Genomic DNA, 10,221 nt, shown 5'->3' with positions numbered 1-10,221 from the left:
GTTTCCACTCATAATCCAAGGATGTGCAGGTTGGCCACGCTAAATTACCCATAGTGCTCAGGGATGTGCAGGTAAGGGTGGATTGGCTGTGCTAAATTACCCATAGTGCTCAGGGATGTGCAGGTTAGGGGGTGGTTTGGCCATGCTAAATTACCCCGTTGCGTTCAGGGATGTGCAGGTTAGGGGGTGGTTTGGCCATGCTATATTACCCATAGTGCTAAGGGATGTGCAGGTTAGGGGGTGGTTTGGCCATGCTAAATTACCCCGTTGCGTTCAGGGATGTGCAGGTTATGGTGGATTGGCCATGCTAAATTACCCATAGTGCTAAGGGATGTGCAGGTTAGGGGGTGGATTGGCCATGCGAAATTACCCCGTTGCGTTCAGGGATGTGCAGGTTATGGTGGATTGGCCATGCTAAATTACCTATAGTGCTCAGGGATGTGCAGGTTAGGGGGTGGTTTGGCCATGCTAAATTACCCCGTTGCGTTCAGGGATGTGCAGGTTAGGGTGGATTGGCCATGCTAAATTACCTATAGTGCTCAGGGATGTGCAGGTTAGGGGGTGGTTTGGCCATGCTATATTACCCATAGTGCTCAGGGATGTGCAGGTTAGGGGGTGGTTTGGCCATGCTAAATTACCCCGAAGTGTTCAGGGATGTGCAGGTCAGGTGAATGTGTTGACATAAATGTAGAGTAAGGGGGAATGGGTCTGGGTGGGTTAGTCTTCAGAGGGGTTGGTGTGGACTTGTTGGGCTGAAGGGCCTGTTTCCACACTGCAGGAATTACGGGAACCGCATCTCATCAGGATTTGGTTCCGAAACTTCGAAAACGAAAGGGCAGAAAGTCAATCTCAGCGTACAGCCTTGAATGAACCAGCACCAGGAGAGCGAGCTGGATTCAGGACTTGGGAAATGGGTCGAGAAAAGGTGACTGCAACCAATCCGAGTGAAGCACCTGCTCTTGTCGTGTGTCTGCCCATTCTCCACCCATAGTGCAAACACCGCAAGTGCCCTTGTCAGAGACCAATTGAGAAACTGAGAGCAGGTGTCAGAAAGCACAGAACACCAGCTTGGAGATTTGTTGTCCCGGTGTGAGTGTCTGCTGATCTGAATCAATATTGTCATTGTCACGTGCACAGGAACAAGGCTCAGTGAACGGTGGTCACCCCCAAAGTTGAACTGTACAGTTCGAATATACAACAACTTCTGATCGAATGTGCTGCAAAGTGCCACGATGTCTTAATTGTTTGTGTCTTCCCGGGAGAATGAGAGTCAGCGGCTCACCCGTCTAGTTGAACTGGAAGAACAGGCTTTAATTTAACTGCTCATCCCAAGCCTGGTACCACCAACAATGCAGCACACATTCAGCAACACACACAGTGCCACCCGAAATCAAGTGAACGACGACAAACAAAACACGATCAAAAACAATTCAGCATGATAATCCCAATGAGACTTCAGTGGCTGTGTTGGGATGCAACCTTAATTACAGGCTTGACACCCACAGAAGGTTTTAATCCAAGGAATGACTGGTGAATTTTCAGTGCATACAAATTATAAGTATTCTTGTAGCCACAGTGATTGCTTTCCACAACGGCTTTTTTTGAGGCCTGGCTTTAGAGCTTTGTGTCCAGCAAGTGGGATTTTTGTTTGGATTGTTTTTCGAGTCAGTACGGGTGTACTGGGGTCTCAAGGTTTGTTTGAGAGTACTGGGAACTCTTGAGAGGGAGCCTAAGAGGGACACAGAGAGAGAGGGCGGGAGTGTGAGGGGGAGCGTGTGAGAGGGAAAGAGTGAGAGAGGGAGGACTGTGAGTGGGGAGAGTGCAGGGGGAGGGGAAAGAGTGCGAGAGAGAGAGAGAGAGAGAGACAGAGAGAGAGAGAGAGGGGAAGAGAGAGAAAGAGGGTGGGGGGAGAGACGGGAGGAAGAGAGTGCATGTGAGAGAGAGAGAGAGAGAGAGAGAGAGACACACACACACACAGACAGCCTTCTCGTTTCACTCTGGACTTCAAGTGGGGCAATCTTGTGAAGCCCTTGGAACAGAATGGTGGTGCAGCAACGTGCTCTGAAGGTTGGGGGGGGGGGGGGGGGGGGGGGGGGAGGAGGAGGAGGAGGAGGAGGAGGAGGAGGAGGAGGAGGTGGTGGTTACATGGTGAACGAGATGACTTTCCAGTAACGGTTAGTATTTGTCCCGAATCAGAATTATCGGGACAATGACTTAATGCTTACCATGTTTCAGTTCAGGGCTTTGATTGCTGTAGGATGAACATACCGAGACATCCCATCTAAAAGCTGAAGCCATGTGGAGCCCAAACCAAGCTCAGTATAAGTTAGACGGTTTCTGGGGTGAATATTCTACGAGCGAAATTTTGGGTATGACAAAAGATGTTGGTTTCTTTGCCAATTCGAATCGAGTGTTTTGTCATTTACAAGATGGTACTTTCACAGTTGAATGACATGTGGGCGAGTTAGACTGACCATGTTACATTACCCTGTTGTGCCCAGCAATGTGCAGGTTGGGGAGATTGACCATGTTACATTACCCTGTTGTGCCCAGCAATGTGCAGGTTGCGTAGATTGACCATGTTACATTACCCTGTTGTGCCCAGCTATGTGCAGGTTGGGTAGATTGACCATGTTACATTACCCTGTTGTGCCCAGCAATGTGCAGGTTATGTCAGTTTGAATACACGTACCAACAGATTCAAGAACAGCTTCTTCCCCGCTGCGATCAGGCATTTGAATGGACCTCTCCAATATTAATTCTAATCTCTCTCTGCAGTTATAACACTGAATTCTGCACTCCATTCTGCTACCCTGAAGCACTTTGTTTGGAACAATCTGCCTGTGTGGCACACAGAACCACACTTTTCACTGTATTTCAGTACGTGTGACAACAATGAATCAATCGAGCAAGTGCGTTTGACTGGCTTTACGGGTGAAAGCTCGTGCCTTGGTCAAAGTACAGCGAGGTGGTCAGTGTAACATGCTTTGTGGCCCAGTGGGTGTCAGGAGCTGAAGTCCAGTTGAGCATCCAAGGTGACACACTTGGTGCAGTCCAACGACACCTCAAACTGGTCCTCGGTCACCCCATGCCCTTCATCTCCACAATATTTAGTGAACCTCTCTCTCTCTCCAGCAAAAAGAAGTGGACTTGCACCGTGAAATGCAGTCTTGACGGGACATTCAAGCAAAGCGCTGGTTTCAAACCAATGGCCGAGAGGAAAGGTTCGATTGCAATGAGCGCCAACACCACACCGACGATATCCCGCCGATGTCAGGACAGCTGAGGATGGGTCCGGGGCAGAGGTTAGGCAAGAGTTGGCCCTCAGCTTGAGAAACATTCCATCACCAGGGAGACGGATGCAACCCCCCGATGGAGGTTAAAATGCCTTTGATGATCTTCCATCCTGTAGCTGACTGTTGCACACTCAGTTTGCTGTCCTTCCGCACCAACCATTGTGCAACGCAGAACAAATTTGCCCAAGGGTGGCGTGATGAAATACTGATTGTCTAGCCACTGCTCGGCAGGCTCGGGCTCTCGTGCTGACTCCTGCAGCCAATTCACAACAGGTCCAACAACTTGGAAGAAACATTCCTGGCAGGATATCCATTTTAAATCAGAAACTCCAGCCAAAGTGGATCAGAACTTTCACGTTCAGCTGGGGCAAGGGTCACCAAGCTCCAAGTGTCAAAAGCTAAAGATGCACAGGCTGACACACCATCGCTGGCTCCGTATGTCTGTGGACCAGCAGAGCCCACCTTTTCAAGGCAGACAGAGTGCTCCAGGGTCAGGATAAAAGCCTGAGAGTGAATCACACCAAGCGGAAACACCCTCAGGATCCTGCAGGCATCATTCTTCAGGCAACTTGTCCATCAACGTTCTGGAAAAGTGCCTTGACTTTACTCCACTAGGCTTGGGAACGCTCAAGACGGTCACTGGATGTCGCGAATGGTCCAGCATAAAAGTGGGATTATTTGCCCTGTTATACCGACACTGGTTCTGTCTGAGAGCTGTGAAACTGGGTGGACTTACTTGAGTTTCCCCACCTCCTCCCAACAGCTCTGCGAAACCTTTTCCTCAGCGTGTGCATCCCTTTGGAAACTGGCAAATCCCAAGACGTTAAAAAAGACATACACAGGGTGGCACGGTGGCTCAGTGGTTAGCACTGCTGCCTCCCAGCACGAAGGACCCAGGTTCGATCCCTGCCTCTGCGTGGGTTTCCTTATCCAATCCAAAGATGTGCAGGTCAGGGTGGAATAGCCATGGTGTTAGGTGCATGAGTCAGGGGTACGGAAATAGGTCTGGGTGGGTTACTCTTTGGGGGGGTCAGTGTGGACTTGTTTTTTTAAGATTCCCTATAGTGTGGAAACAAGCCTTTCAGCCCAACCAGTCCACACCAAACCCTCCCAAGAGTAACCCACCCAGACCCATTTCTCTCTGACTAATGCACCTAACATTGCGGACAATTTAGCATGGCCAATTCACCTGACCGACACATCTTTAGATTGTGGGAGGAAACCGGAGCACCCAGAGGAAACCCACGCAGACATGGGGAGAACGTGCAAACTCCACACAGACAGTCGCTCCGAGCCTGGAATCAAACCTGGGACCCTGGTGCTGTGAGGGAACAGTGCTAACCACTGAGACACCGGGCTGCCCCTGACTTGTTGGGCCCAAGTACCTGTTTCCTGTCAGGAATCTAATCTAATCTAGTCAAACCAACAAGTGATATCAGAAAGGAAAAAAACAAACATGAAACACACTGAATTCAAAACATTCGCAACATCCGGGTCAAACTCCAAGAACAATTCTGGGCATTTTGTCTGTGTGTTGACACTTTGCCCAGGCGATAGAGAATGCAGCAAACTCCTCAATCTTGTCCCACAGCCAGATATGACACTTAGCCAGCCTTCCCCTTGGCATTCCAAACACTCAAATGGTGCCTTTACTCAACAACTGAATGCCTGGCCACTTTTCCCAGTGCAAAGAGGGCGGTCAGACCAAAACACACCGATCGGCTGAGAGCGCAGCAGCCTGAAACATTCAGAGCTGGACCGACTTGGACAACAGTGAGCTCTGTATTCTGCAGGAACTTCTGTGAAGGGAACTGATTTTATTTCTGTTCGCGACGACTTCCTTCAGAAAGGATCAGCGTCATTCGGAACTGAACTGAAGGCCAAAAGGTCACAGAATACGCAAAATTTTGCAAGATTACATCACTGTAACTGCTAACTCTGCAGCCACTTATTTTAAGAACGGACGACGCAACACATCGCGTCCTGCAGATCTGTCAAAACCTTCAGATCTAATTGCCATCCCAGCAATGTGTTTTTCCCCTCCAGACTGAGACAGATGGATTTTTAACCAGGAAGGGAACCAAGGGTCATGGGGAAAAGGTAGGCAAGTGGAGTTGAGGATGATCAGGCCAGTCATTGAACGGCAGAGCAGACTCTCTCGGCTGAATAGCCTCCGTTTGTTCCTACACTGAGGCACAGAGAGGGGACAGCATGGAAACGGACCCTTCGGTCCAACTCGCCCATTCTTGATTACAAATCCAAAATTAATCTCGCCCCATTTGCCAGCACTGAGCCCATATCCCTCCAAACCCTTCCTATTCATCTCTCCATCCAGATGCCTTTTAAATGTTGTCATTGTACCAGCCTCCAGCACTTCTGCTGGCAACTCATTCCACACACGCACCACGTGTTCTTGTTTTCCACCATCAATTCAGAGGGAGCAGCCAGGGTTGGATTTGCTCTTTTCCTCGATAAATATTTGTAGGAACTCTTCATATCTTCCTTTAATGTTACCAGTTAGTGTACTTTCTGGATTGTTCATTTCCCCTTCTTAAAACTCTGACTAATCTTCTGATCGAGACCTCATGGCTGAGATCTTGTTATGTCCCACAGTGCTCTGAAGAGCAGATATGGCAATTTAAACCACAAGTCTAATGATTAGATTAGATTCCCTCCAGTGTGCAAACAGGTCCTTTGGCCCAACCAGTCCACACCGACCCTCTAAAGAGTAACCCACCGCCCCATTTCCCTCTGACTCGTGCACCTAACACTACAGGCAATTTAGCATGGCCCCTTCACCCTGACCTGCACATGTTTGGACTGTGGATGCAAACTGGGGGAAGCCCACGCAGACACGGGGAGAATGTGCAAACTCCACACACACACAGTCACTCCAGGCTGGAACTGAACCCGGGACCCTGAGGACAGAACGTTGTTTTTCACAGCCCATTTCCTCAGCTTGACTCCACCACTTGCACCGGAGATTTTAGTCCTGTCTGGATCACTCTTGCTGCTCAGAACGAGATTCAGGCCCCACACCTGTCTTTGAGAGACAAGGTTACAGCACCTTGGCCTGACTCACTGTCCCTTCAGTTACAGTGCAGTAATTAGACATACGTGCATAGCAGCATTGCAGAGTGACAGGTGACCTTATAGAGGGCTGACAAATCATGAGGGACATGGATAGGGTGAATAGCCGAGGGTAGGGGAGTCTAAAACTCGAGGGCAGACCTTTCAGGTGAGAGGAGAAAGCTCAAAAAGGGGCAACGTTTTCACACAGAGGGTGAATGGAATGAGCTGCCAGAGGAAGTGGTGGAGGCTGGCACAGTTGCAACATTGAAAAGGTATCTGGATGGGGCTGAGTCGGAAGGGTTTGGAGGGATATGGGCCGAGTGCTGGCAAATGGGACCGGATTCATTCGGGGTTATGAGTCAGAGTGGATGAGTTGGACCCATGCTTCCATGCTGAATGACTCTATCCACCTCTGTGTGCAACTATTCGGACTGCACACACTGATCTCCTGGATTTGAAGTGACCTTTGGGTTTATTTCTGTGACGGCGCAGGCATTTTGGCGGTTCCTGTTACACTCTCCTCCTGCCCTTCAGTACATTCTGCAGTGGGCGTGCAGGGGGCCCCCTTTCTAGGTGGCTGGGTTGGGGGGTGGGAGGAGGAGGCTTAACCGGACAGGTGCCACCTGTTCTGGCTCGCCTTGCACAAACACACAGATCCTGTTGGCAGGCGGCATCGGCAAACCAAACTCCAGTCTCAGCAAGCAAGCTTTTGTGCTTCTGCGCTGAACTAGAGAACTCGACGGTGATCTGCTTGCCCGAGGAGGCCGGCTCATTGCATCCGAAACACCCCGCCTGCAGCTCATTCCCACAACACAGGGGCTGAGAACCAAGGGGGACTTCAGGCAACAGAGCAGGAACACAACAGCACAGCAACAGACCCTTCAGCCCACCGTGACATCAGCCGAAACTAATCCCATCAGTCTGCACACGGTCTGCATCACTCGCTTCATCTATCTGTCCCAGTGCCTCTTAAACATTACCATTGCAACTGCTTTGACTACCTTAGCTGGCGTTGGGCTACAGGCATCCACCACACTCTAGGTCACCAAAACTTTCCTCGCCCATCACCTTTCGGCTTTCCCCCTCTCACCTCAAACCAATGCCCCCCCTTCCACCCTGGGAAAGGGATCCTACCTATTCACCCTGCACATACAAACAGAGAGACCTCAGAGTGCATGTTCATAGACCCTTGAAGGCAGAGTGGCAGCGAGACAGGAGAGTGAAGGCGGCGTTTGGTCAGCTTGCCGTTGTTGGGCAGTGCACTCAGCAGAAGGGTCGAGAGGTCACGCTGTGACTGCACAGACAATTGGTTAGGCCACGATTGGAACACTGCATTCAACTCTGGTCTCCCTGCTGTCGGACATGTTGTGAAACTTGAAAGGGTGCAGCGAAGATTTCCAGGGATGTTACCAGGGTTAGGGAGTTTGAGCTTCAGGGAGAGGCTGAACAGGCTGGGGCTGTTTGCCCTGGAGCGTCAGAGGCTGAGGGGTGACCTGATAGAGGCTTATAAAATCATGAGGGGCATGGATAGGGTAAATCGACATGGTCTTTTCTCTGGGGTGGGGAGTCCAGAACTGGAGGGCATAGGTTTAAAGGGGAGGGTAAAGATCTGAAAGGGACCTAAGGGGCAACATTTGCACACAGAGGGTGGTGCATGGTTGGAGACATGAATAGGAAGGGTTTGGAGGGAGATGGGCCAAATGCTGGCAAATGGGACTGGATGAATTCTGGGTATTTGGTCAGCATGGGCGAGTTGAACTGATGGGTCTGTTTCCGTGCTGTACATCTCTATGACTCTGCGCCTCTCAATTTTATTTCCTTCCCTCAGTCTCCGCCTCTGAAGTCATAACAATCCAAGTTTGCCCAACCTCTCCTTCGAGCTAATCCACTCCAATCCAGGCAACATCCCGGTAAACCCTCTCCAAAGCCTCCACGTCGTTCCTGCAATGCGGCCGTCAGAACTGCACATGGTATCTCAAATGTGAGAATGGTTTATTTTGAACAGAGCTTTCACATCGTCGGGACAAAGCCAATAAACCCCACTTCCCTCCTGGCTGTCCCCACAGGACATTAGGAAAACGATACCAGTACAGTAGAGGGCGATCAGACAGAGTCATGAATCAGTCACCAACTCACTGGACACGAGACAGCCGCCCTGTAACAATCACTGGCCTCTCCTCAAGTTGAGATTTTTCACAACTCCTGAGACTATCCCCACCGGCGCTCACCAGCCCACCCACGCGTGGTCATGAATGAACTTGGAAGACCTCGCAAATCCTGGCCTGTGCCCTGGCCTTGCAACTGGGCAAAGCCAGAGAAGGATGGCAACAGAATTTCCAATTAATTCCAACCACTGCAAGAACATCACAAGCGAAAGAGGGAAGGCCGGACACAGGAACAGCCCCTGACATCATCTGAGTAATAGCTGTCCCCAACTCCGAGCAACTGAGACAGCATGTGCTGTACTGTACTGGAATTAAATAAAGGGAGCTTGTTGAAAGCTGTAATCTAATTTCTCAGTTCAGATCCATATAATTCTTACAAGATTGCCACTATGCTCTAACAAAAACTGGAAACAAGATTAGATTATAGCTTGTTTGATGTTACTGTAATTGTATATCTACTGTACATTACTCGCAATTATCATACCCCTCAAAGGGAAACTGTGCGTCCAACAGCTCCTTAGCAGATTTCCTACTTACCCCTCTGCCTACAAGATGATGATGATGTGGCCCGAAGTTGAAAGGAAGAGTGAAGAGACAGGGGTGGGACACACCAATACTGCAAAGTAGGAAGATCAACCAAGGGCGATGTCAATACAGCACAAGGTTCATAACAGGTTTAAAGATGCAACATCGATTGTTGACGACAGCATTCAGTTTTCGCTGCTATACTCTGTTTCAAAAGGAGAGCAACATAGAGGAAATGCACTATAGTCAACCAAGATAAAGAGGCTTTGCTCTGTGCAGATAAGGGGAAACCTGGCTCCTCTCACAACAACAGGGAGATCAAGTGAACAGAGGGTGGAAATCGAGAGATTTTGATCTCGTTAACCAGGAAAAATAACTTCTAAAGATCAATGGGTTGATGACTGAAAAACATAAATCCCTGATTGTCGAAACAACAAAACTGAAGAGATTAGAATTAATTATTTTGATCTGCCAGCAGATTTGGACATGAAAAACCCAGACCACGAAGTACCGGGGAAAGTAGAATTTAGAATTGCTTTTCAAAGCAAGTGCACAAACCCTTGAAAAGACACATTTGGAAGGTTGAAAGATGAGGCAGTGGGATTAGTTTCTGAGAGATTACCAAATGGCCACCATTAATGCAAGTGGCTCACCAAAGGCAGACCCAGCTCACCACAATGCACACCCTTCCTGTAAACCCAGAAATATCTTCAACCAGATATCGCACCAACGATATACAGGTTCAAACAGAAACACAATAACATCAGACCAGTGAAGGAGCTGCCCCTCTGCCCTTAACCTTCGACCCATTCCCTTGTTCGAACCCCACTCAAATCACTGGAAGTCACATCAAGAGATCCGAATGAATATGCGCACGGGCCAAGTGGCAGAAAATCAGTTGGAAGCATTCTCGACCAATGAACTCCAACTCGGGGCGAGGGCACAATCTTGAGGGGCTGCGATGGTTCAGCTTCCCGCATTCTCAAATGAGAGAAAGCAGCCAAGGGTGGCAAAGAGAGATAGAGAAGCAGACAAGGGGGATAGCGATCAATATAAAAGTGCTCCTACTCCGAGAAGGGGTGAGTCAGGTCAACCTGGGGCCCTCGAACACTGGAAAATCAGCAAATAGCAGAGAATTACACTGCACAGTACAAAGCAAGAAT

The sequence above is a fragment of the Hemiscyllium ocellatum genome, chromosome 48 (assembly GCF_020745735.1).
Source record: "Hemiscyllium ocellatum isolate sHemOce1 chromosome 48, sHemOce1.pat.X.cur, whole genome shotgun sequence".
Lineage (NCBI taxonomy): Eukaryota > Metazoa > Chordata > Chondrichthyes > Orectolobiformes > Hemiscylliidae > Hemiscyllium > Hemiscyllium ocellatum.
The sequence above is the reverse complement of the archived record's forward strand: the minus strand, read 5'-3'. Positions refer to the sequence as shown.